We start from the raw sequence: 26,880 nt of genomic DNA, 5'->3' as shown, positions 1-26,880 counted from the left end.
CCCACCCATCTCACACTCTCACTCCATTAGAGCTCATTGTCCGTTCATAACTATAGGTGAATAAGTATTGATTCGAGTTTTGGAATTCAGCATTTAATACGCCAAACTGGCATTTCTGTTAAAATCTTCTCGTCTGCAAGTTTGTTATGGGCCTTTCCCCTTTCATTTCACAGGCCGTCAATGTTTGCTCCCCCCCCCCCCCCCCCAATCATAGTCTTCTTAGTTTACTAGTAGACGACGTGACCATATATTATGCAGGTCTGATATCCGAAACCATTCATGGGACTAGTTTGACGTTGTAACGGACGATATTTTGCGTCATATTTTGAGATTTCCATTACAACAATGGGTCCTATATTACATTGGATTATTAGACCTGTAAACAAGTGCACATCGCGCCCACCCCCCCCCCCCCCCCACCCTATCTCCCACTATCACTCCATTAGATCTCATTATTGTCCTTTCATAACTCGGCCGTAATCTGGAAAAACTCATATTTAAAAATTTGGCCAGGAAACTCGTCCTTCAAATATTGATCGATTTAAATGACCCTCGTCTTGGCAAAAAAATCTCAAACCTGGGACTTAAAGGAAGACTTCCGACGTCTTTATGAGTTTTTGCCAAGATGAGGGTAATTTAAATCGATCGATATTTGAAAATCGAGTTTTCTGGTCAAATGTTTAAATATGGGTTTTTACCAGAGTAGGCCAGACATGTCGGTGGATAATGACTCGTTTCTCTCTGGCAAGTTTTTGATGTTGCTTATAATATTATTAAGTAGTTTTAATCTCCCTTCCTTTCTGTCTGTTGCTTTCTTTGTTCTTCATCATTTTTCTTCCCAATTAAAAAAAAAAAAGCCAAAAACAACAACAAGAAAAAAAAACCCCCACAAAAAAAATAAATAAATAAATAAATAAAACAACACAAAACGAACTGACAAAAAAAAAAAGAAGAACCAATCCCCCCCCCCCCCCCCCCCCAAAAAAAAAAAAAATTCAACAAAACACACAAACCCCCCCCCCCCCCCCCCCCAAAAAAAAAAAAAAAAAAAAACTTGACCATTTATATAGCGCAAAAGCCACTGAGGGGGTCCCGATAGCCCAGTTGATAAAGCACTTGCTTCACAACGCAAAGGGACCGAAACAGGCGATCCCTGGATGAGGTGGAGATTGTTTTCTGATCGCTCCCCCTCCCCCTACCCCCTTCTCTGTCCACCCAGCGGTAATTGAGTTGCTAGGTCTGTTAGATCTGGTAAGAAAGTACTTTGTGATAGATATAACCTCCTATCGAAAGGATAGCAAGCAATTGCTATTGTCCCGTTTCACGCTATAGAAACCGGGATAAACTCCGGATTTATTGAGCCTAATGGCTTTGATGGACTTCTAATATTTGATATTCACTAAACGTGCTTCACGTGTTTTACAAGGTGTCCTAAGCCAACGACATTTTAACATAATGTAGGTCGACACAAGACGCCTGTAGGGGGTTATTAAAATATTTCAACAGTCGCTGTTAACGGCCATGTACTCATTTTACACCTAAATACGGTAAGAGAATGAATAAAGCTAAAAGGGGTAATCGAACCCTGGGCCTCTAGGTCTGAAGGCGAGTGGCATACCACAAGACCACATAGCCGCATTATACAGGGGGACAGCGTGGCTCATTGGTATGGTCTTTGGTTCGTACCCGAAAGGTACCAAGTTCGACTAGCCGTCGCGATATGTGGCCTTGAGTAAGTCACCTAGCCTCAGCTCTTTTTTACGGCGCTGCATTGCGGCTGACGCCTGGGTTATTCCAGCCTTTCCTTGGAATAGATTCTAAAGAAAACTTTCCCCTTGGGATGAATAAATGGAATTTATTTTTTTATTATTTGTTTTTTTTTTAAATTAGAATTTTAAAAAAGAAGTGCTAGTTTGCCATTTTTGAGTTGCCGTTTTTTGGTGTTTTTTTTGGTTTTGTATCAATATACCAGTAGATTTTTGACCAATCAAAACATGAAATTTGTGACACAACTTCACACGTATTCGGACAAACATCGTTGGTTGTTTATAACGTGAATGAAATCGACCTCTCTCTGATCATTGTTATTGTTTTCATACCATCAAATAAGTGACTAGTTATCACACGATTTTCTCGATCAGATTATAAGCGTTTATTTAAGTTTACACGTAGTTCTCTATGTTTGGTTCTATAGATAGTTCGATGATGACGTCACTTTGGCCTTTGTTATTGTTTTTGCCATCCGCGTTTGTGAGTTGTTCTCACTAAACTGTATTAACCAGACTAAATAAGTTCATGGTTACACAGAGTTTATGTGTTGGTCCGTTATACTTCCGGATGGCAATGTTGTGCACTCCTCGGCCAAGCGCATTCTATCTATTTATCAAGCGGTAGAACAGCGGGTATTTTACATAGACACATACTATTGATAGTTAAACATGTGTAGTTTGCTATTTTTACCACTCGTTGCCATTGTTTACGTTAAGAAATGAAGTGAGTAGAAAGTGCCAGAAGACAATAGAGAATAAAAATTTCGCGGTGGCGATGGGGGCTCGAACCCGCGACCATACTGATACGATAACTCCTCCTGTCCGGGGAGAGCGTGACTCTACCGTATGAGCTATCCACGATCCCAAAATAGATCGCTTCTAACCCTAGTCTTTATTAGAGCCTTCTCTTCCTGACTTCTTGAGGCCACGGGTTCAACACACACACAAACGCCGCGAAGTAATTTGGCCAGCATTTAAGCTTAATAGCCAATATTCTCAACAAAATCATGTAACATAGAAACGATTGAGATATTTTTATTCTCTATTGTCTTCTGGCACTTTCCTACTCACTCCATTCTTTGTTGTTATCAACATAAGTGCCTGCTCCACTCACTTTTCTTGTTTACATTATGATGATTGTCCGAGAGGCGTGATTATCTAAGTGTCTTTTTGGTATCTGGGATTTATCCGATCAGATCCTCTCCACTCAAATCTCTGACAGCGAGACCATCTCCGACTCCGTGCGTATTTACGACCCGAAGAAAGCGAGACGTAAAATATAAATAAATAAGTAAATGAATAAATAAATAAATAAATAAATAAATAAATAAATAAATAAATAAATGGATAAACATATAAAAAAAAACATAAATTAATAAACACATGAAATATATTACATCGTAGATGGATAGATTAATAAATACGTAAATAAATATACAAAATTGTACAAATATTCACAACAAATAAATAGATTAATTAATGATATATAAGTAAATAAATTCATAATAAATAAATAAATAAATGAATAAGTAAATAAATAAATAAATAAATAAATAAATAAATACTCCAATCTGTGTCATAGGCTTGATAAATAAGTTATTTATCGTTGATAAATAAATTGTGTTTTTTGTTTTTAAAAGCCAACTAACTCTGCTATAGCATCGCACCAACAATGTGCTTGGCTTGGAATCAACCTTGACCCTAACCAGGGCATCTACAAGATATCCTTGACCTTAACACAAACGAGCCGATTCTCTCTAACCCTTGGGACAAATTTAATTAACCAGTTAACTGCCGTACTTTGGAAAAAACTAGTAGGTATTTAAAAATTTTGTCCAGAAAACTCGTCCCTCAAATATCGGTCGATTTAAAGTAACCCTCATATTGGCAAAAAATCTCAAACCTGGTACCTCACGAAGTCCTAGGTTTGAGAAGTTTTTTTTTTTTTTTTTTTTTTTTTTTTTTTTTTGCCAAGATGAGGGTTAATTTAAATCGATTGATATTTGAAGGAAAAGTTTTCTGGCTAATTTTTTTTAATACGATTTTTCCAGAGCGCGGCAGTCAACGGGTTAAAACCAACCCTTTCCCACACCGATTCACAAACTAATAATAAGATATTTTAAAATTGAGCTTTTATATAGCGCAATATCCACTAAATGTGCTCAAAGCGCGTTACAATGGGTCCCTGGCCAACAGCAACATTTAACATGTAGGACGGGACATGACGCTTGTTAGGCGACATTACAATTTTTTTGGACAGAGACAACGCTGTTAACGGCCAGGTACTCAATTTACAACTGAGTACGGTGAGAAAAATGTGAGTAAAGAGCCTTTTCCAAGGAGTCAACTATGCGCGGAGCGAGACTCGAACCCAGGACCTTCCGATCCGAAAGCGAGTGTCATACCAAAAGACCACATAGCAAACTACACCAATCTCTAATTCTTCTGTTATTAGATGTTGTGATGTCAAATAGAGGGAGTACCTACATGCTCAACGCGTTTTACAAAGGGTCCAATAGCAACACCTAACATAATGTAGAACGAGACATGGCGCCTGTTGGGCGATATTACAATTTTTTCCCGATGGAATACCTCGCTAAGTCCCAGGTTTGAAAGTCATTTAAATCGATCGATATTCGGAGGACGAGTTTTTCTGGCCATATTTTGAACTACGTGCCGTTCACGAGTGCGGCATTTAAGGGTTCAAGCCATCCATCAACGTAATACATACCGGTTAGAAACGGTGGGTCACAATTACATGATTACGTATGCATGCAATGTGGACACCTCAATCCCCAATCCCTACCCCTCCAATTATTATTATCATCCACCACAATCCTAGCATAAGTCTTCTAACCCCCCCCCCCCCCCCCCCACCCACACACACACACACACCCTTACTCCCATACATAGACTTTTTAGCACCGTCGGACGATTCGCTCGATTTACATATTCGCAAATCGTTCGCGCTCGTATTTATATTTGTAACTTTGCGTTCGTGGTAGCAAACGAATACTCGGAACTTCCATGAATACAATATATTCATGTACATTCATGTATGTTCTTAAGTCCCAGGTTTGAGAAGTTTTTGACATGTCAAGGGTCGTTTTAATCGGCCCACATTATTTGAAGGACGAGTTTTCTGTGCAAAATTTTATATACGTGTTTTTCCCCGAGAAGAACGGCAGTAGATCTAATGATTACTATTGATTGTTCACGCTTGGACCAAGGACTAAACAGCCCAGAGGGAACTGCACCAATTCCACTCGTAACGCCGCCCGTCTTTAAATTGTTTTTATGTTATTTGTTCCCCCGACTCCCGACGGACTCACCCTAACCTTCCTCTCATCTCCCTCAATTTCTCTTTCTCTCAACCCCCCCCCCCCCCCACCACTACCACCACCCACCAGACTTGCCAAGAATTGCGATAAATTTGTAGAATTACGAAATGTTGGCTCCAATAATTTCAGAAGTTCACGAGCCTCTCTAAGTCTGACAAACTTATTGAAATGAAAGGTTGATGCCAGACTATAACATTTAAAGGAATTTGAAGTCTTATTTAACCCTTGTGAGAGGAAATCGTTGATTAAAAAAAAAAAGTTAATCATAGCGACTACAATTTTTCTCCCCTAAAAATAACGAATTTATAAATTTTTAAGTAGGCAGGCCTGGCAAAATATATAAAAACTAATACTAAAAAAACAAACAAACAATATTTAGCTATAAAGGAAAACAAACAAAAACCAAACAATTACAAAAACCCAAACATTTTGGGGTCCCCTATCCACAGATTACACAGAACTGTGCCCCTGTCTGAGTCCCACACTGAGTGATATATATATATATATATATATATATATTATATATATATATATATATATATATTATATATATATATTTTATGAGTGTTGCGGGTACTTGTAGGTACAAAAGTGCTCGATAATGGTGGTTAGAGCTAATATATAAATGTAAATTTTCACTCACATTATTCTTGCCAAGACGATTTCGTTTCTGTGTTCCCACTTCATCAGTCGGCAGAATCCATTTGTAAGTAATGTCCGTTAGTTTGGAGTTCTCTACGGACATTACTTACAAATGGATTCTGCCGACTGATGAAGTGGGAACACAGAAACGAAATCGTCTTGGCAAAAATAATGTGAGTGAAAATTTACATTTATATATATATATCATATTATAAATATATATTTATAATATATATATATATATATATAATATAATATATATATATATATATATATATATATATATATATATATATATATATATATATATATATATAATTAGACAGACATACAAACAGAATGATATAATTAGACGGACAAACAATCAAAATCCAAACATAAATATAGAGAAATTGAAAGTAATCGATGGACAAACAAACGGACAGATAAGTTACAATAACAATGTACAGATTATTGATCGTGCGAAATGCCAGATTATCAATTATGAATTATGAAAGATAAGAGATCACCAAAACACAGGGATCTGGTGATAAACGGGAATACATTGTTGTTGTGTGTCGTGTATCGTGTATACCCAAACACAGAGATGTGTTGATAACCGGGAGCACATTTGGCTGAAGGGTGTTGTGTATATATCGTGCATAATGCAGTGACATCTATATTAGTAGGGGGAATTAGGCTAAAACCGTGCAAATTCGGGTTGAAAGCATGAAAATTTACATACAGGTAGCTAAGACCCATAGAAAAAACATCTGATATAGAACCACTCTGGCAATCAATCATAACGTATCGGTTTAATGCCTTAGATTTTACCTATTACAGCTATATTAAACAAGGGAAATAACTGCGTAAAAATCTATATTTTCTTCATATTCATTGTATTAGGGAAAATTAGTCTAAAACCGTGCACATTGGGGTTGAAATCCTGAAAATTGGCATATAGGTAGCTAAGACCCGTATAAATAACACCTGATATAGAACCACTCTGGCAATTTATCATAACAGTGCGTTTTTAGCACTTTTATTTTTTCCTATATAGCATTACTTATTTGAGGAAATAACCACGACAATACAGTGCGTTCTAAAACTTTAAATACACGGGCACCATTTACGATAGCTAACTGATGGTTATTTCGTATTGTAACTAGTAGATAAAAGCGGGAGAGGGGGGAGAGGGAGTGAGAGAGAGAAAGAGAGAGAGAGAGAGAGAGAGAGAGAGAAAGAGAGAGAGAGAGAGAGAGAGAGAGAGAGAGAGTGAGAGAGAGAATTTTACTCATTAGTGTACTGACCTAACAGCCCCCCCCCCCCTCCACACACACACACCCCGCATCTACACAAGTCCGTGCAAGGCAAACCGGACCTTAAACACTTGCATCGGGTGCCGATACATTCTCTCTTACATGATCATTTGATAAGTTTTGGGACACTTTTGACAATTCTGGAAATAAGCTCCACAGTGGTTCATGTCGATCGTCACATTTGTTGCAGGGTTCTCTTCTATAAAAGATATGTTAGCAAAAGCTCGAATTCTTTCAAGAACTGTGACATCATGATTATCATCAGCAGTGACATCTTTTCAAGCTTGTTTTTTTAAGAATCGTGCATGACAAATTTTATGGTATAGGGCGGTAGTGTGCCTCCTGAACGACTAAATCTCCTCCGGCAATAAATGACAACATATCAGAATCTTTTATAGATAACGCTATTTCACGAATATTTTCTTCCATATCTGTTGCCAGTACAGAATGGAGTACTCCCGATTCCACGAGTTTACAAAAAAGCACGTTTGTTTATTATAGTCAATCTCTAATTTTGAACGTTGTCTCATTATTCTCGTGGGTTGCGAAATATATTCATTCGGTGACTCCTCCAAGTCAAATGACGAAGTTTGGAATTCTTGTAGGGCAATTTTTTTAGATTCCTTTAATTCTAATCGCCTAATTTTGTTGGCATTAAATTTTACACGACAATACTTATGCCACTTAGCATTATTTTGTTTTAAGCTTTCAATAATCTCATTTCTTTCTGATGAATTAAAAAAATAGATATCCAACTTGTTTTCATCACAAACCAAAGAATTAAATTGTGTTAAATCTTCAAAAAGAGTTTCATAGCCTTGCCCTTTGTCATACCTCCTCGACTTAGAGGGACATTATAAACGGTCTGTGTTATCTTGTTGGCATATCAAACACTTGTCCCAGTCTCTGGGAGCAGTTCTTTTTGCTATTGTATGTGTATCTGAAATCATGCAAACACATTCCTTTATTAGGCATATACAATATTCTTTCATAACTCTCTCTCTCTCTCTCTCTCTCTCTCTCTCTCTCTCTCTCCTCATCTCTCTCTCTCTCTCTCTCTCTCTCTCTTTCGTTCTTTCTGTTAAAGACCCCTTATCATCAGGCAAAATGTGTGCAGTGCCTTACATAAGGACACAACAGTAAAAATAGAACATTCTCCCATTGTCCCTTTGCGGTAAATAACGTAAAGTAAATAACTTGCCACAATACAGCATCATAGTGGTTGATGATGATGATAATGATGATAATTATAGCAATGTAAGTGGTATGCTGACTCTTTACTGTCATCAAGTTTGACCAAAATAGGTTTTAACTCACGTAACATGATATTATCAGTTTTTTTGGAAAGAAAAGAAAACAGGAGGAGGGGAGAAGGAGCACCGTCCTTTGTCAACACCGGTTATCGGCATTTATTGAGCTGTGTTCTGCTAGTCTGTTTTGTCTACCCCTCTGCTCGTCTTCCCGTCTGCCCGTCCGTTTTAGAGCAATTGATTATACTTATTAAATCAGATGCAGAAAAATCTCATATTATAGAATATTGCTCGCTAGAAGTCCTTTAAAACAAGTGAAATTGAATAATATTTACGATTAAATAATTTGAATGGTTCGTGAATCGAAAGTAAAGGGAAAGGAAAACTTCCGCTTCGACGCTAAAAATAGTCACCAATGGGAATCCAAAGGATGACGTAAAACAACCTTTGGTCGGCTTGCCTCGAATGTTTACACACTAAAAATGAAAGAAATTATTGTCGTCCATTTCAAAATTTTCTAATCTTAAAAACCTTGTATCTCAACTAATACTGATCTCCCAGAGTGGTTCTATATCATAAATTATAGGATTTTTCATATTCTACAACATATGTGATTTTCATGCTTTCAACCCTGTTTGCACAATTCAAGGGTTTTTTGGACCTAATTCCCCCTACTATATGAAGTCCTAGGCATAATGTCAAACAGAAAACAAATGTGTAAGATCAACGAGGGGAGACCGGGATGGTGGAAGGGGGGGGGGGGGGTAGGTTGTCCGATAGCTCAATGGGAGCGATCTATATTCATGTTTTCGTCCAACCGAGTCATCCACCACGTGATTTGTTGCTGTCCAACGATTGGACATTTCTGAACAAATCTAAACACGCTGCTTTGTTTATAAAAGTTGTAAACACACCCATGTGTCAAGCTGAAGACAATGACCAATCGTAATGTTAGATAGTTTAAAATCTGTGAACACTTTTCACTATGTAGGTCACTTTGAGCACATTTTGCAATGTGACGAATGACCTCGAGCACATGGAAAGTTAATATAGATCATGCCCATTGGTGGAGCTCTTGACTCAAATGTCCCATTATCCACTAGAATGTGCTCTTTGCGCTTTACGAACAGTACTAAACCAACAGCAAGACGACAATAAAACGTGATTACATTTATTGTCTACACAGAAGACGGTGTTACTGGTCAGGCATTCATTTTACACCGGATTCTGGTAAAAGAATACTGCCATACTCTGGAAAAAAAAACCCATATTTAAAAATTTGGCCAGAAAACTCGTCCTTCAAATATCGAACGATTAAAATGACTCTCATCTTGGCAAAAACTCTCAAGTCCGGGAATTCGCCTGTTAGACGATAATACCATTTTCCCCCGACAGAAACAACGCTGTTAACGGCCAGGTACTCATTTTACCCCTGAGTATGATGAGAGGAGGTGAGTAAAGAGCCTTTTCCAAAGACTCAACTTGCGCCGAGTGAGGCTCGAACCCAGGACCTCCCGACCTGAAAGCGAGTGTCATACCACGTAAGAGACCTTCTCGTCAGAAGGCAAGTGTTATGCCACGAAATCAAATCGAGATGTGTATTCCGGAGCAGGCATCGGTGTAAGATAAAGATCTGACCAAGTGTGTATGAATGGTGTCAGACCGTAGCCATAGTTAACTTTTTGCCTGACACTGACCAAAAAATGACTTGATAATGCCAGTCTTTGGCCACAAAAGAAAACAAATCGTGAGTTGTATTCAATAGTTCAACCAATGGGACCACTTGTTTCCATGAGCACTACTAACGACAACTCACTAGGCGGTGCAAAAACCAAATAATGACGTCAAAATGCCAGTATTTTTGGGTCTCAGGCTATAAATTAACGATGGCTATGGTCAGACAAAGCAAGAAAGAAAAATACAAGATAACATTTTTTTAACAAAAACTATCGCAAGAAATCAGCTTTCCTCGACTGGGGATCGAACCTCAGACCCGATTACCGGTAAACGTGCGACAATTTATTACACCACAGACAGATGATCTTTTTAATTCCTATATTTTTCACATTTCCAAAATGGTACGCGTTTTCAGGCTGTGAAAGAATGAACCGTCCTTTGCCGTAGCCATCATTATGTTATAGCCTGACACTGAAACCCAAAAAGACTGGCATTTTGACGTCATTATTTGGTTTTTGCACCGCCTAGTGAGTTGTCGTTAGTAGTGCTCATGGAAACAAGGAGTCCCATTGGTTGAACTGTTGAATACAACTCACGATTTGTTTTCTTTTCCGGCCAAAGACTGGCATTTTGACGTCATTTTTTGGTCAGTGTCAGGCTATAGATAGTATGCGCTTGGCTAAGAAGCTCATAACATTGCCATCCGGAAGTATAACGGACCAACACACAAAACTGTGAGTATCCATGAACGTTTATAGTCGGGTTAATACAGTTCAGTGAGCATTACTCATAAACGCGGATGGCAAAAAACAATAACAAAGACCTGACTGACGTCATATTTGAACTATCTATAGATAGTATGCAGATGACGTCACTCAGGCCTTTGTTATTGTTTTTGCCATCCGCGTTTATGAGTTGTTCTCACTAAACTGTATTAACCAGACTATAGATAGAATGCGCTTGGCCAAGGAGTTCACAACATTGCCATCCGGAAGTATAACGGACTAACACACAAACTCTGTGTAACCATGAACTTTTATAGTCTGGTTAATACAGTTTAGTGAGAACAACTCACAAACGCGGACGGCAAAAACAATAACAAAGGCCTGAGTGACGTCATCTGCATACTATCTATAAAAGTTCATGGTTACACAGAGTTTGTGTGTTGGTCCGTTATACTTCCGGATGGCAATGTTGTGAACTCCTTGGCCAAGCGCATTCTATCTATAGATAGTATGCAGATGACGTCACTCAGGCCTTTGTTATTGTTTTTGCCATCCGCGTTTATGAGTTGTTCTCACTAAACTGTATTAACCAGACTATAAAAGTTCATGGTTACACAGAGTTTGTGTGTTGGTCCGTTATACTTCCGGATGGCAATGTTGTGAACTCCTTGGCCAAGCGCATTCTATCTATAGATAGTATGCAGATGACGTCACTCAGGCCTTTGTTATTGTTTTTGTCATCCGCGTTTATGAGTTGTTCTCACTAAACTGTATTAACCAGACTATAAAAGTTCATGGTTACACAGAGTTTGTGTGTTGGTCCGTTATACTTCCGGATGGCAATGTTGTGAACTCCTTGGCCAAGCGCATTCTATCTATTAGTAAACAATGGCTACGCCTTTGCATCACACAACACAAACTACAAACATTGAACAGATCGTGACGCCAAATCACAAAAGTCGCAGGAAAATCGCAAACAAACAACGAGACACACAAATAAACAGCCGATGAATAATGAATAGTATGCTGGCTAAGAAGCTCACAACATTGCCATCCGTAAGTCTAACGGATCAACACACAAAACTATGTGTAATCTTGAACGTTTATCGCCTGGATAATACAGTTTAGTGAGAATTACTCATAAACGCGGATGGCAAAAAAAATAAAAAAAATAAATCAAAAACAAATACCTGTGACGCCATCTTATAGATAGAACGAAGATGACGTCATCAGGCCTTTGTTATTGTATTTTGCCATCCGCGTTTGTGAGTGATTCTCACTAAACTGTATTAACCAGACTATAAAAGTTCATGGTTCCATATAGTTTTATGTATTGGTCCGTTATACTTCCGGATGGCAATGTTATGAGCTTCTTAGCCAAGTGCATACTATCTATAGATAGAATGCGCTTGGCCAAGGAGTTCACAACATTGCCATCCGGAAGTATAACGGACCAACACACAAACTCTGTGTAACCATGAACTTTTATAGTCTGGTTAATACAGTTTAGTGAGAACAACTCACAAACGCGGATGGCAAAAACAATAACAAAGGCCTGAGTGACGTCATCTGCATACTATCTATAGCTGAATAATAAGAATATATTCAAACTGGTTCCAAGCTTGTTTTTCCTTAGTCTTCTTACTCTCCCTCCTGGCCACAAACATCAACAGAATTAAGAGTTTTCAGAGAAAACACGTATTTATAATTGTGACTAGAAAAATCTCTTCAAATTCGATCAATTAAAAAGCCTCTCATCTTATCGAAATCTCTCAAACCTGGGACGTTATTGAAGATCCAGGTTCGATATATTTTACAAGATGGTGGATGTTTTAATCGATCCATATTATTATTTGAAGGACGAGTTTTCTGGTCAAAATATTAAGAATAGAGATTTTTTATTTTCTCCTTAAAATGATGGCAGTCTAGGGGTTGTGCGTTGTGTGTGTGTGTGTGTGTGGGTGGGGGGGGGGGGGGGGGGGCAGTGGTGGTGGCTGCCAGGGGATGGTCGGGTGTCGGTTTTAATTAAATTTGTCCCAGGGGCAGAATCAGCCTATGTTAGCGTACCGGGAATTTCCTGATGCACATTAGACCGTCGTCCTATTAACCCTTTGAGTCCTAGATTCCAGCCTAGTCTCACGACATGACATCGAATCTCACCGCTATATAAATTATTATAACATTAAGCTTTTCTTTGACGCATTATTCACTTAATGTGTTTAAGTGATGCTAAGCTGCTAGAAGATGGAGACTGTCAAAAGTAATAAACAAAAATGAATATAACAGCTTTAAAAAAAATGAACTAAATTCCAAACACGGAACGTTTCGGTCTTAAAACCCTTCTTCAGCCGATTAAAAATAACAAGTCTAAATGGTATTTCTAGGGTTGAAATAATGCTGGCGACAATAAATAGGCCTAAGGGTTGGGACCAAATTAAATTACAAACAACCATGCAAACGAAAGACTTCTTGAAAATGGCTTACCATTAAAATGCAACGACAGTTTATGTCGGATAATATGGGAACAGACCTTTAGAGTCTTGTAGACATCGGGACAAAGATAAAGAAAGGACAAAAAAAGGAAAACGGGACACATCTACTACATAAGTCTAAATGGTATTTCTGGGGTAGATTACATGTTGGCGACAATGACATTAGGGCCGAATCAGACCGGAGAAAAAAATTTACCAACAAAAAAACATTTTAAAAACCCCAAAGCAAACAAAGAACAAACAAACAAAACCCAAAAAACAAAACAAAAACAAACAAAAAAACAAACAAAAAACAAACAAACACAAAAAACAAAACAAAAACAAAACCAACAAACAAACAAAATATCTCACCCCCCCCCCCCCCCAAAAAAAAAAAAAATTATAAAAATTAAACAAACAAAAATAAAAAAAACAACAACATAGCAACAAAAAGCAAACAAACAAACAAAAAAATAAACGACTATTGTCACAATGAGACGACCGTTTATGGCGGATAATATGGGAACTGAGAAGGAACTGAGCAGAAGAAAGAAGGAAAACGGGACACATCTAGATCTAGATACAACACGTACAATAAATGGTATTTCTGGGGTAGATTAGAAGTTGGCGACAATGAGGTTAGGGACCAAATTAGGCCCGTACGCGGTTTACTGCTTAAGTCTTTGGGGGAGAGGAAATAGAATAAGGCTGTGTGTCCAAACAACACTCTATCAGACAAGAAATGAATCAGGAAAGTGCAGAGCCAGAAGACAATAAAGAATAAAAAATCTCGCGGCGGCGATGGGGGCTTCGAACCGTAGCCATCGTAAAGTTATAGCCTGACACTGACCAAAAAAATGACGTCAAAATGCCGGTCTTTTGCCACAAAAGAAAACAAATCGTGAGTTTTATTCACTAGTTCAACCAATGAAATAACTAGTTTCCATGCGCACTACTAACGACAACTCACCAGACGCTATACAAACCTAAAAATGACGTCAAACTGCCAGTCCTTGAGGGTTCTTGTGTCAGACCGTAGCCATCGTTGTTATAGCTCGATACTGAAATCCAAAAGGACTGGCAGTTTGACGTCATTATTTGGTTTTTGCACCGCCTAGTGAGTTGTCGTTAGTAGAGCTCATGGAAACAAGTTATTTCATTGGTTGATCTATTGAATACAACTCACGATTTGTTTTCTTTTGTGGCAAAAGACTGGCATTTTGACGTCATTTTTTGGTCAGTATCAGGCCATAACTTTACGAAGGCCACGGTCAGACTATACGTTAACGATGGCTACGTTCGAACCCGCGACCTTACTGGTACGACAACTCTGCCTGGCTCCATTCTGTCTGAGCTATCCACCACGACCCCAATCGACGCCGCGAAATTTTTATTCTCTGTTGTCTTCTGGCACTTTCCGACTCTTGTTATTATCAACATAAGCTTGCTCCATTCACTTTTCTGAATTAATTTTCACTCTCTCAGACAAGTATAATATATCAGAAAGTATTGAAATCCTTGTAGTAAAGATGGGCCTTTATGATATTTTCCTAGTAGTAAAGATGAGCCTTTATGACATTTTCATAGAGGTAAAGATGGGCCTTTATGACATTTTCCTAGTAATAAAGATGAGCCTTTATGACATTTTCCTAGTAGTAAAGATGAGCCTTTATGACATTTTCCTAGTAGTAAAGATGGGCCTTTATGACATTTTCCTAGTAATAAAGATGAGCCTTTATGACATTTTCCTAGTAGTAAAGATGGGTCTTTATGACATTTTCCTAGTCGTAAAGATGAGCCTTTATGACATTTTCCTAGTAGTAAAGATGAGCCTTTATGACATTTTCCTAGTAGTAAAGATGGGTCTTTATGACATTTTCGTGGTTTTAGATTTCTTTTCACAAGAGTCTTTCCATTAAAGCCGGTCAATTTTTTTATAAACTGCGTTCTTTTATCAGTCATGCAAAGGACTATTTTTAGAAAATGCTTAAAACTCAACTTTTCAACAAATCTTTTTTAAAATATGTTATAATTGTTAAAGTTATTGTGTTTTAACCCCCCCCCCCCCCCCCCCCTCACTTCTCTTCCAAAAACAAAAGCAAAACAACAACAACAAAAAAAACAAACAAACAAAAAATATAAAAAACTCGTGTTTTGCAAAATACTTTCCACCAGATCAAACAGACCCAGTTGCCCAATTATCGCTGGATGGGAACAATGGGATCAATACCACAGACTACTAGGAGAAGACCGGGCAACAGCCACTTTTTAGTGGCTAATCGCCGCCATCGTATTTAAGATGTCAGCAGTTATCGGATGAATCGAGAATAGAGAGAGACTGACGATATACGGGGTTTCCAGAAAACTGGCAGCGTAAAATTATATGAGAAAACAGTAAACATTGGCATTTCGGGGACAGAACAGACGCGTTGTTAGCAAAAATTACATAAAAATAAATAAACAAAATGCTGCGAGGGTGTAATGAAAGTGTGAACTTCATGGTCGATCAACTTGGTCATCAATCCATTCAACTATCAATCTATTATACTTCTTACACTACTACTACTACTACTACTACTACTACTACTACTACTACTACTACTACTACTACTACTACTACTACTACTACTACTACTACTACTACTACTACTACTACTACTACTATCACTACTTCTATTACTACCATTACTATGACGACGACTACAACGATGAAAGAGAGAGAGAGAGAGAGAGAGAGAGAGAGAGAGAGAGAGAGAGAGAGAGAGAGAGAGAGAGAGAGAGAGAGAGAGAGAGGTGGGTGGGTGTTCTTCTCTTGCACCATACATGACATAGACTTGTCTACGTTGTTAGATCAAAGGGACGGATGCCGCAATTTCGCATGTCCTTCACATTTCACACCTAGTATCTACTAATACTAGGTATGTGTCAACATCTGTTAGAGGGACTGATCAGCAAGTTCAAAGAGGTGAGTTTCATTATTTGTGTCTTCTCATTAATATGTGGAATGTCGGTTGATTGTTATGTAACATCAAAAAGAAATGTTGATCGTCTCCACAAAATTCATCAAGAATCAAAGTAGGAGGAGCTTATTTTACCTACCGTTATTACGCCGATTCCCGATTGCTGGACAATACGACTTGTCAATTTATCAGCTAATTGGGAGGGGCATAGAAATTATGGTCAATTTTAATTGGTTAATTGAAGAGTGTGTAGAGAGAGGGTATTTGTCAAGAGTGGGGTTGGGGAGGGGTGGGATTAAAATGCTTTTATCGTGATAAATCTAACTACTACATTCCTGCTACATTACTACTACTACTACTACTACTACTACTACTACTACTACTACTACTACTACTACTACTACTACTAATTCTACTATCTATTTACTACTTATTATTATTATTATTATTATTATTATTATTATTATTATTATTATTATTATTATTATTATTATTATTATTATTATTATTATTATTATCATTATTACAACTATTGCTGTTGTGCGCCTATGTGCTCTTGTGGTATGACCGGGAGCTGCAGGGTTCGAGTCTCAATATGAGCAGCCCATAGTTGAGTGCTTGGAAAAGGCATCTTTATTCACAGGCTCTCACAATTCTCAGGCGTTAAATAAATAGGCACCTTGGCGGAAAACGTGTAATAACGCCTAAAAGGCATCATGTCTCCTCCTACATGTTAAGTGTTGCTCTTGGGTATGGGCCAGTTTGTACAGCGCTTTGAGTACGTTTAGTAGATATTACACTATATAAATGTTTGAGTTTTATGTTACAGAAGTAGATATATTGGTTGTAGAGTAATAGTAGTAATGGTGCGGCTATGTGGTCTAGTGGTATGACACTCGCTTTCGGATCGGAAATCCTGGGTTCGAGCCTCAAGCTCGGCGCATAGTTGAGTCCTTGGAAAAGGCTCTTTACTCACATTCTCTCACCGTACTCAGGTGTAAAATGAGTACCTGGCCATTAACAGCGGTGTCTTTGTCCGAAAAATTGTAATGTCGCCTTACAGGCGGCATGTCCCGTCCTACATGTTAAATGTTGCCGTTGACCAGGGACCCCCTGTAAAGCGCTTTGAGTACATTTAGTGGATATTGCGCTATATAAAGCTCAATTAATGGTAGTTGTAGAAGTAGTAGTAGTAGTAGTTTTACAGTATCCATCAATGCCTATCGCCAGTTATTTATTCACACTGACGACGGTTGGGGTTAATTTGTTCACATGCGTTATAAAAAGACACTATCTTTGTGAGTTCCCAATCATTGTCACTCACTTAACACTGCTCTGATTGAGAAAGAGAGAGAAAGAGAGAGAGAGAGAGAGAGAGAGAGAGAGAGAGAGAGAGAGAGAGAGAGAGGGGGGGGGGATTGTGATACTCATTGTATATATAATGACATAATTACGTGTTGGCATGGTACTGTCATTGTTTGAAATCAACGGGTCCTAAATGTTGAAAGGAATTCCCACGTTCTCCTCACTTTTAATCCATTCCTCCTAATAACACCATTGTGTCATAAACAGTTACGTGTGAAATGAACAAGGAAGTCCGAACAGCAGGTTCAAAGAGGCGAGTTCTACTCATTGAGTCTCCTCATTAATATGCGTAGAGTCGTAAAAGAATTGTGTGAACCGTTGTCGTTCCAGGGATGGTAAATTTAATTGGACACATGTCATAAATAATCAGCGTGAGAGGGGCTTAGATAGATAGATATAGATAGATAGATAGATAGATAGATAGATAGATAGATAGATAGATAGATATAGATAGATAGATAGATAGATAGATAGATAGATAGATAGATAGATAGATAGATAGATAGATAGATAGATAGATTAGATAGATTAGATAGATAGATAGATAGATAGATAGATAGATTAGATAGATAGATAGATAGATAGATAGATAGATAGATAGATAGATAGATAGATAGTGATAGATAGATAGATAGATAGATAGATAGATAGATAGATAGATAGATAGATAGATAAGATAGATGATAGATAGATAGATAGATAGATAGATAGATAGATAGTATAGATAGAAGATAGATAGATAGATGATAGATAGATAGATTTGATAGATAAGATAGATAGATAGATAGATAGATAGATAGATAGATAGATAGATAGATGATAGATAGATAAGATAGATAGATAGATAGATAGATAGATAGATAGATAGATAGATAGATAGATAGATAGATAGATAGATAGATAGATAGATAGATAGATAGATAGATGATAGATAGATAGATAGATAGATAGATAGATAGATAGATAGATAGATAGAAATAGTAGATAGATGTAGATGATAGATAGTATGATAGGATAGATTAGATAGATAGATAGTATAGATAGATAGATAATAGAAATAGGTAAAGTCCCCCCCCCCCTCTCTCTCTCTCTCTCTCTCTCTCTCTCTCTCTCTCTCTCTCTCTATTTGTCGATGTATGTTTGATTTCTATTGCTACCATTGTTATTAATATAAACCGATCAATGGAGCCAAGTCTGAAATGTACAAGTAAAAGTGTAGTTTAATATATGTAATTTGGTTTATCATCATAAACCTGGCCTTTTTTTCTTTTTTTTTCCGTCCGCAAATCAAGGTTAATCGAGCTCAGTCAAAGTCATTCAAATAGAGATAAAATCACACAGCGTCCCTGGTTGCATAAAAAAAAGAAAATGGCGGCGCTCGACCTCTCACTAGCCACTTTTGATGACGTTTTCGTACCTGTTGTCGTGTCTAGTCCTGCGTTATCTATGATCAATACCGCTATAACTGAAATTTGAAAGAAGGAACGGAACTGACGCCATCAGCTCGTTGCATTGGAGGTAAATAAAAATAATGTTTTAGAAAGACCTTATTAAATGTGATGAATAGTCAGGTGGCTCCGTAGCGTAGTGGACAACCTGTCAGACTCTAACCTTGAAAGTACAGAGTTCGATTCCCATTGTGGACATTTTTTATTATAGTTTACTTTATTAAGACATAATATTTGATGTTATGTTTTTTTTTTTTCTTCTTTTTTCTTTTTGTTTTTCAAAAACTTTTTATCATGTTTTAAAAAAAACTTCGATTTTAATTTTCTAAAATTATTTATTTATTTGAGATCAGTATTTGTGTGCAATGTTTCTTTTTACCTTTGATTTTTTAAATTATTGTTATTATTCTTTAATTTATTATCATTGTATAAACGAACATCGGTAATCACTAAGCAGCGGGTGGTTGGATGGGAGCATCACCCTTGAATCATATACCTATGATGTTCGCATGGGTGTACGATCCGATAGTGATGTTGTTTCTTCTTCTCTTTACTAGCCTATCCTGCTTCTTTGGTTTGTGATTGTAATTTTGACAGGGGATTTTTTTTTCTGTAAATCTTCTGCCTGTTTGTTCTTGGTTATTTATAATTTAGCTTATGATATCTTTAGGTTATGATTTTGATTTACATTTGTACTATTTTTGTTAGATTGCTTGTTTTTTTTGTTTCAGCGGTCTCTCATATAACCTCAATTGTGTTGGAAGAGACCTAAAGCAACAAACAAACAAACAAACAAAAATAATCACTAAGCAGCATGCTAAACTACAATCTAAAACTATTTAAATCTCATGGACGTATGCAGAAACATTTTCATTAATTAACCACCACCGCCAACGGAGGTGCATAAAAACGGTGCGTTTTTTTACATCGCCAACGGAAGTGCATAAAAACGCCACCATAGTTATATCACCTTATGATTCAATATGTAACTTATTCATTATTATTAATCCTCCAAAGGACTGGTTACATGCACACTTCAAAGGTGTTTGTAACCGGAAGAGTGGAAGATGTGAAGTCATGAATTCGCAGCCCTATTACATTGATGCAAGGAAGAGAAAGGGTGAATGGCGGGGGGATGGGGGGGGGGGAGGAGAGAGAGAGAGAGAGAGAGAGAGAGAGAGAGAGAGAGAGAGAGAGAGAGAGAGAGAGAGAGAGAGAGAGAGCGAGAAATCGATAGAAAACATTAGATTAAATCTAATCCTTACCAGTAGGTGTTTAAAAGGCTTTAATTTCCTTTGAACGTGACTAAGTGAATTATCACTTGGTGTTGAGCGTCACGAAATGTTGATGCAATATGTTTATCCAAAATAGTCACAACGTCCGCCAGCCGGATAAAATGTACCGACACATAAAACTATGTGTAACCTGGAACGTTTATAATCTGATTGATATAATTTAGTGAGAACTAATCACCAAAATGGCTGTCACAACAACAAAAAGCTGTATGCCGTAAATTTCATTCCTGTTATAGAACTGCAAAAGGAAATAATAACAACCCCACAGCTCACCTTCCATAAACAGATGCGATTTCACCCTAATATGACATTATGAGGAAAAAAAAACAACAACAACAAACAACTTGAGCTTATACAAACCGCAATATCCACTAAATTATGTGCTCAAAGTGGTTTACAAGGAATAGAAGCTCTTAACACGAAGGACAATGAAAATGTTGCTGTTTGAAGCTCGAATAAAAAATAACAATAAAAATTTGAATGGATGTTTTAATTTAATAAACGAAGACAGATAATACGGACGTTTCGGGTTTCCCCTTTGCCAACAAAATACGATGAATGAAAGACTAAAGACGAATGAGAGATGAGAGGATGGTGTAAAGTTGTATAGATAGTATGCGCTTGGCTAAGAAGCTTACCACCTTGCCATCCGGAAGTATAACGGACCAACACACAAAACTATGTGTAATCATGAACTTTTATAGTCTGGATAATAATACAGTTTAGTGAGAATTCCTCATAAACGCGGATGGCAAAAAACAATTACAAAGACCTGATTGATGTCAACTTCGTTCTATCTATATGTAGACGAAATTGACGTCATTCAGGTCTTTGTTATTGTTTTTTTTTTTTTTTTTTGCCATACGCTTTTATGAATAATTCTCACTTAACTGTATTAACCAGACAATAAACGTTCAAGGTTATATTTAGTTTTGTCTGCTGTCCCGTTATACTTCCGGATGGCAATGTTGTGAGTTTCTGAGCCAAGCGCATACTGTCTATAAACAAAACAATGATGGGAAAGACATGACAGGAGAAAGGCGCCATTACGATTTTGTTTTTGGATAGAGACAACGTTGTTACCGGCTAAGTACCCATTTTACACCTGAGTTCTAGTGAGATATATAACGTGAGTAAAGAGGCCTTCCCAACGACTAAACTACAAATTGCTGCCCGAACCGTGACTCGAACCAGGGACTTATAGGTCAGAAGGCGTGTGTCATAACACAGGACCACCACGGAAAAGAAAAAAACGGTAGGGGCTGCCTGAAGCCGGTGATCGTGAAAATGGAGAGGCTACGTATGCGAACAAAACAGACAATGGACGTTTCGGGTACAAACACTTTGTCAGCACAACAATGCACAAATTAACGCGGAAAACAAATGAAATAAACTGCAAAGTAACTTTTGAGTACAGGCGATACACGTTATTTTGCATTTTATTTTATTTTCCACGTTAATTTGTGTATTGTTGTGCTGACGAGGGGTTTGTCTGTTTTGATCCCATACGAAGCTACTCCATTTTCACTCTTTCGTTAGTATTTTCACAGGACCACAAAGTCTTGCACTAAAAATTCCAGCCATTATGTACCTAGACATCAAAAAAGAAAAAAAAAAAAAGAAAAAGAAAATACGATCCTCCGTGGGACGGCATCGCCTAGGCATTCCATGACAGGATTTAGATAATCCATCAAACATCTGGGATCAACAGGAATCATCCACGTTGTCACAATGAGACGGCATCGCCTAGGCATTCCATGACATGATTTAGATAATCCATCAAACATCTGGGATCAACAGGAATCATCCACGTTGTCACAATGAGACGGCATCGCCTAGGCATTCCATGACAGGATTTAGATAATCCATCAAACATCTGGGATCAACAGGAATCATCCACGTTGTCACAATGAGACGGCATCGCCTAGGCATTCCATGACAGGATTTAGATAATCCATCAAACATCTGGGATCAACAGGAATCATCCACGTTGTCATAATGAGACGGCATCGCCTAGGCATTCCATGACAGGATTTAGATAATCCATCAAACATCTGGATCAACAGGGATCATCACGTTGTCACAATGGACGGCATCGCTAGCATTCCATGACAGGATTTAGATAATCCATCAAACATTGGGATCAACAGGAATCATCCACGTTGTCACAATGAGACGGCATCGCCTAGGCATTCCATGACAGGATTTAGATAATCCATCAAACATCTGGGATCAACAGGAATCATCCACGTTGTCACAATGAGACGGCATCGCCTTGGCATTCCATGACAGGATTTAGATAATCCATCAAACATCTGGGATCAACAGGGATCATCCACGTTGTCACAATGAGACGGCATCGCCTAGGCATTCCATGACAGGATTTAGATAATCCATCAAACATCTGGGATCAACAGGAATCATCCACGTTGTCACAATGAGACGGAATCGCCTAGGCATTCCATGGCAGGATTTAGATAATCCATCAAACATCTGGGATCAACAGGGATCATCCACGTTGTCACAATGAGACGGCATCTCCTAGGCATTCCATGACAGGATTTAGATAATCCATCAAACATCTGGGATCAACAGGAATCATCCACGTTGTCACAATGAGACGGCATCGCCTAGGCATTCCATGACAGGATTTAGATAATCCATCAAACATCTGGGATCAACAGGAATCATCCACGTTGTCACAATGAGACGGCATCGCCTAGGCATTCCATGACAGGATTTAGATAATCCATCAAACATCTGGGATCAACAGGAATCATCCACGTTGTCACAATGAGACGGCATCTCCTAGGCATTCCATGACAGGATTTAGATAATCCATCAAACATCTGGGATCAACAGGAATCATCCACGTTGTCACAATGAGACGGCATCGCCTAGGCATTCCATGACAGGATTTAGATAATCCATCAAACATCTGGGATCAACAGGAATCATCCACGTTGTCACAATGAGACGGCATCGCCTAGGCATTCCATGACAGGATTTAGATAATCCATCAAACATCTGGGATCAACAGGAATCATCCACGTTGCCGAAAAAGAGCCAATTGGGGGTTAATAATCTTGCCCAAGGAAGAAAATTGAAAATGTCTGAAACGGGGCTCCAACCAGTCACTGGAAAGCGCGTTACTTTATCCCAAAGTACGTTGCGCCAGATCTAACAGACCCAGCTACCCATTCACTGTTGGATGGACAGCAGGGGAGGGCAGAAGCAAAAAAAAAAAAAAAAGAAAGAAAAAAAAAATTCTCGATGGTAACTGGGATCGATCCCGTCCTTTTGCTTGTGAAGCGAGTGCTCTACCAACTGAGCTAACGGGACCCATTTTAGTTGGTTAAATGAAGTAAATATTCCTGACTAAAATGAGAATTAAAAAAACAACAAACAACAAACAAACAAACAAACAAAACAAAAACTACGTTTTGTTAAGAGGAAACCCAGTGACTGAATTCCTGACAGTTTAGTTTCTGTCACGGTACAAATTGACCTCGAATTATCCAGTCACGTTTTAAGTTGTTAAAAAAATTTAAGCCCTTGACGCATATTACCAGTTTCGTTTACTGCCGTACTCTGGAAAAACGCGTTTTACCCATTTCTCTACGGGGGGGAGGGGGGCAATGTTGCTAGAGTTGTTAAGGTATTGCACTGTGACCCGGAATGTCCTGTTTCAGGCATTTTCAAATCAACCAGTAAACTGCCTTACTTTGGGAAAACACGTATTTACAAACTTGGCAAAAAAAAAAAAAATAATTGTCCTTTAAAGAGCGATCGATTTAACCTCAACTTGGCAAAAACTCTCAAACCTGGGACTTAAAGAAGAATACGCAAAGTCCAGGTTTGATTATTTTTGCCAAGAAGGGGGTCATTTAAAAAGATCGATATTTAAAAGGCGAATTTTCCGGCAAAATTTTTAAATACGAGTTTTTTTTAGAGTGCGCCATTTAACTGGTTACATTTATAAAAAAGAAGTTTCGTCATATCACAAGTTTTGTACGTGATCCTACATCAGAGTGGGTATCTAGTTTAGATGTCACGAATTTTACTTTACGTTCAGAATCTGTGATGGTCCGGGTTTGGTAATGATATGATTTAGGAGGAGGAGGAGGAGGAGGAGGAGGAGGAGGAGGACGAAAAGCCGGAGGAGGAAGATGAGGAAAAGGAGGAGGAGGAGGAAAAGGAGGAGGAGGAGGAGGAAAAGGAGGAGGAGGAAACGGAGGAAGAGGAAGAGGAGGAAAAGGAGGAGGAGGAAAAGGAGGAGGTGGAAGAGGAGGAAAATGAGAAGGAGGATGAGGAGGAGAAAAAGGAGGAGGGGATAAGGAGGAGAAAAAGGAGGAGGGGATAAGGAGGAGGAAAAGGAGGAGGAGGAGGAGGAGGAGGATGAGGACGAGGAGGAGGAGGAAGGAAAGGAGGATGAGGAAAAGGAGGAGGAAAAGGAGGAGGAGGAGGACGACGAGGAAAAGGAGGAAGAGGAAGAGGAGGAAGAGGAAGAGGAGGAGGAGGCGGATGAAAAGGAGAAGGAGAGGAGGAGGAAGAAGAGGAAGAGGAGGAGGAGGAGGATGAAAAGGAGAAGAAGGAAAGGAGGAGGAGGAGGAGGAGGAGGAGGAGGAGGAGGAGGAAAAGGAGGAGGAGAAGGAGAAAAAGGAGGAGGAGGAGGAGGGGGAAAAGGAGGAGGAGGAAGAGGAAAAGGAGGAGAAAAAGGAGGAGGAGGAGATGAAATCAGGAGAAGGAGGAGGATGAGGAGGAGGAGGATGAGGACGAGGAGGAGGAAGAGGAGGAGAAGGAGGACGAGGAGAAGGAGGAAGGAAAGGAGGAGGAAGAGGAGGAAAAGGAGAAGGAGGAGAAGGAAGAAGATGAAAAGAAGGAGGAGGAGGAGGAGGAAGAGGAGGAAAAGGAGGAGGAGGAGGAAAAGGAGGAGGAGGAAGAGGATGAGGAGGAGGAGGAGGAGGAAAAGGAGGAGGAGGAGGAGGAGAAAGAGGAGGAAAAGGAGGAGGAAGAGGAGGAGAAAAAGGAGGAGGAGGAAAAGTTGGAGGAAGAGGAGGAGAAAAAGGAGGAGGAGGAGGAAAAGGAGGAGGAAATGGAGGAGGAGGAGGAGGAGGAGGAGGAAAAGGAGGAAAAGGAGGAGAAGGAATGGCAGGTGATGGTCGATATGGTCACATTGATGAGTACCTATGAGTAATTGGCTTCATGTTGGGGCTGTGATGATGATGATGATGATGATGATGATGATGATGATGACGACGACAACGGACGTGATGAGAAACCCCGTGACGACGACGGCCACGACGATGCTGATGATGAGATGATGATGATGATAATAGTGATGATGACAGGAGTGATGACATATCCCGTGACGACGACGATGATGATGATGATGAGATGATGATAATGATGATGATGATGATGATGATGATGATGATGATGATGATGATGATGATGATGAGGATAAGTTTGATGATGATGATGATGATGATGATGATGATGATGATGATGATGATGATGATGATGATGATGATGATGATGATATATATAAGTAGGCGTTAAAAACTACACAATGCCGTCCATTCACTGACTTCAAGCAAAACACACCAAAATAAATTAGCCATCTCGATATATTATATAAAGAAATAAAAGCCACACTACATCAAACTAATCTATTTTTCTCCTTCTCAACTCACCGACAAATCCGATCAAAGGCAGCCCTGGAACCAAAACCAAATCATTAAACTCCAGTAAAGGAATTAGAATACAGACTCACAATTGTTCAGACCAAATGTCCATCGGAGGCTATCGAGTACTCACTCACTCACTCCCTCTCTCACCAGATGCTTCAAGTGGTTCCTACCCTGACAGACAGCAGTAGCGACCACACACACACACACACACACACACACACACACACACATCCGCACATACACACACACACACACACACACACACGCAAGCAGTCTCAGATATCTTCGGGAACTGGCGCGCAGACTTAAAACAGAGTATGCCAAATTATTTCAGTAAAACGTGCCAAAGACGTCGTAAAGAAATTTAAAATCTTTTAATAATAATAATAATAATAATAATAATAATAATAATAATAATAATAATAATAATAATAATAATAATAATAATAATAATAATAATAACGATGCACCACGATGCTGCTAAAATGCATGTGAAAAACTAGAAAAAACCACAAAAAAACCCAAAAAAACAAAAACAAACAAAAAACAAACCGAAAAACAAACAAATAAAAAAATAAAAAAAGCGAAGTTTCTGGAATGTAGAATTAAAAACACCAAACTGGCATTTCAGCTAAATGCACCCTTCTGAAATTTGCGGACCGCTCACAAGAAAGTCCCTAAAGAGAGGGGTCCACACACACACAGAGAAAGAGAGAGAGAGAGAGTAAGAGGGATGGCCAAGTAGGCCTAGTGCAAAGTAGTCTTGTATAGACAGGAGACAGGATAAAGTGGCGAGTGATTCGGTTTGGCGGCAGACGCTGTGCATTGAAAAGGGCCGTAAATTGTCTGGGAGAGGAAATCTAAACCGAATCTCAATGCCGAAGGTGGTGCTGCCAATTGAAATTCATTAAAAAGGTTATAATACGAAGGATATAAAAATAAAGTA

At 38.6% G+C, this 26,880-nt stretch overlaps 1 protein-coding gene across 3 annotated transcripts in view; it reads right to left on the bottom strand.

The window, feature by feature from the left end:
- Positions 1-26,228, bottom strand: part of LOC144974789 (properdin-like) — a 70,873-nt gene extending 44,645 nt beyond the window's left edge. Inside the window, exons 1-2 of one of the 3 annotated variants that reach the window (XM_078918053.1) lie at positions 25,903-25,941; positions 20,212-20,387 (exon numbers count right to left, since the gene is read on the bottom strand). The gene's annotated coding sequence lies outside the window, so the exon portion shown is untranslated. Of the gene's footprint in view, positions 1-20,211; positions 20,480-25,902 lie in introns of all 3 variants that reach the window. The other 2 variants (XM_078918052.1, XM_078918051.1) reach the window with 2 other exon arrangements.
- Positions 26,229-26,880: the final 652 nt, after the last annotated feature.

Source organism: Berghia stephanieae, chromosome 6 (assembly GCF_034508935.2).
Source record: "Berghia stephanieae isolate SIO BIC M18660-M18661 chromosome 6, UCSD_Bste_1.3, whole genome shotgun sequence".
In the NCBI taxonomy this organism is placed as follows: Eukaryota; Metazoa; Mollusca; class Gastropoda; order Nudibranchia; family Aeolidiidae; genus Berghia; species Berghia stephanieae.
Note: the sequence above shows the minus strand (reverse complement) of the source record. Positions and strands in the feature narration are given on the sequence as shown.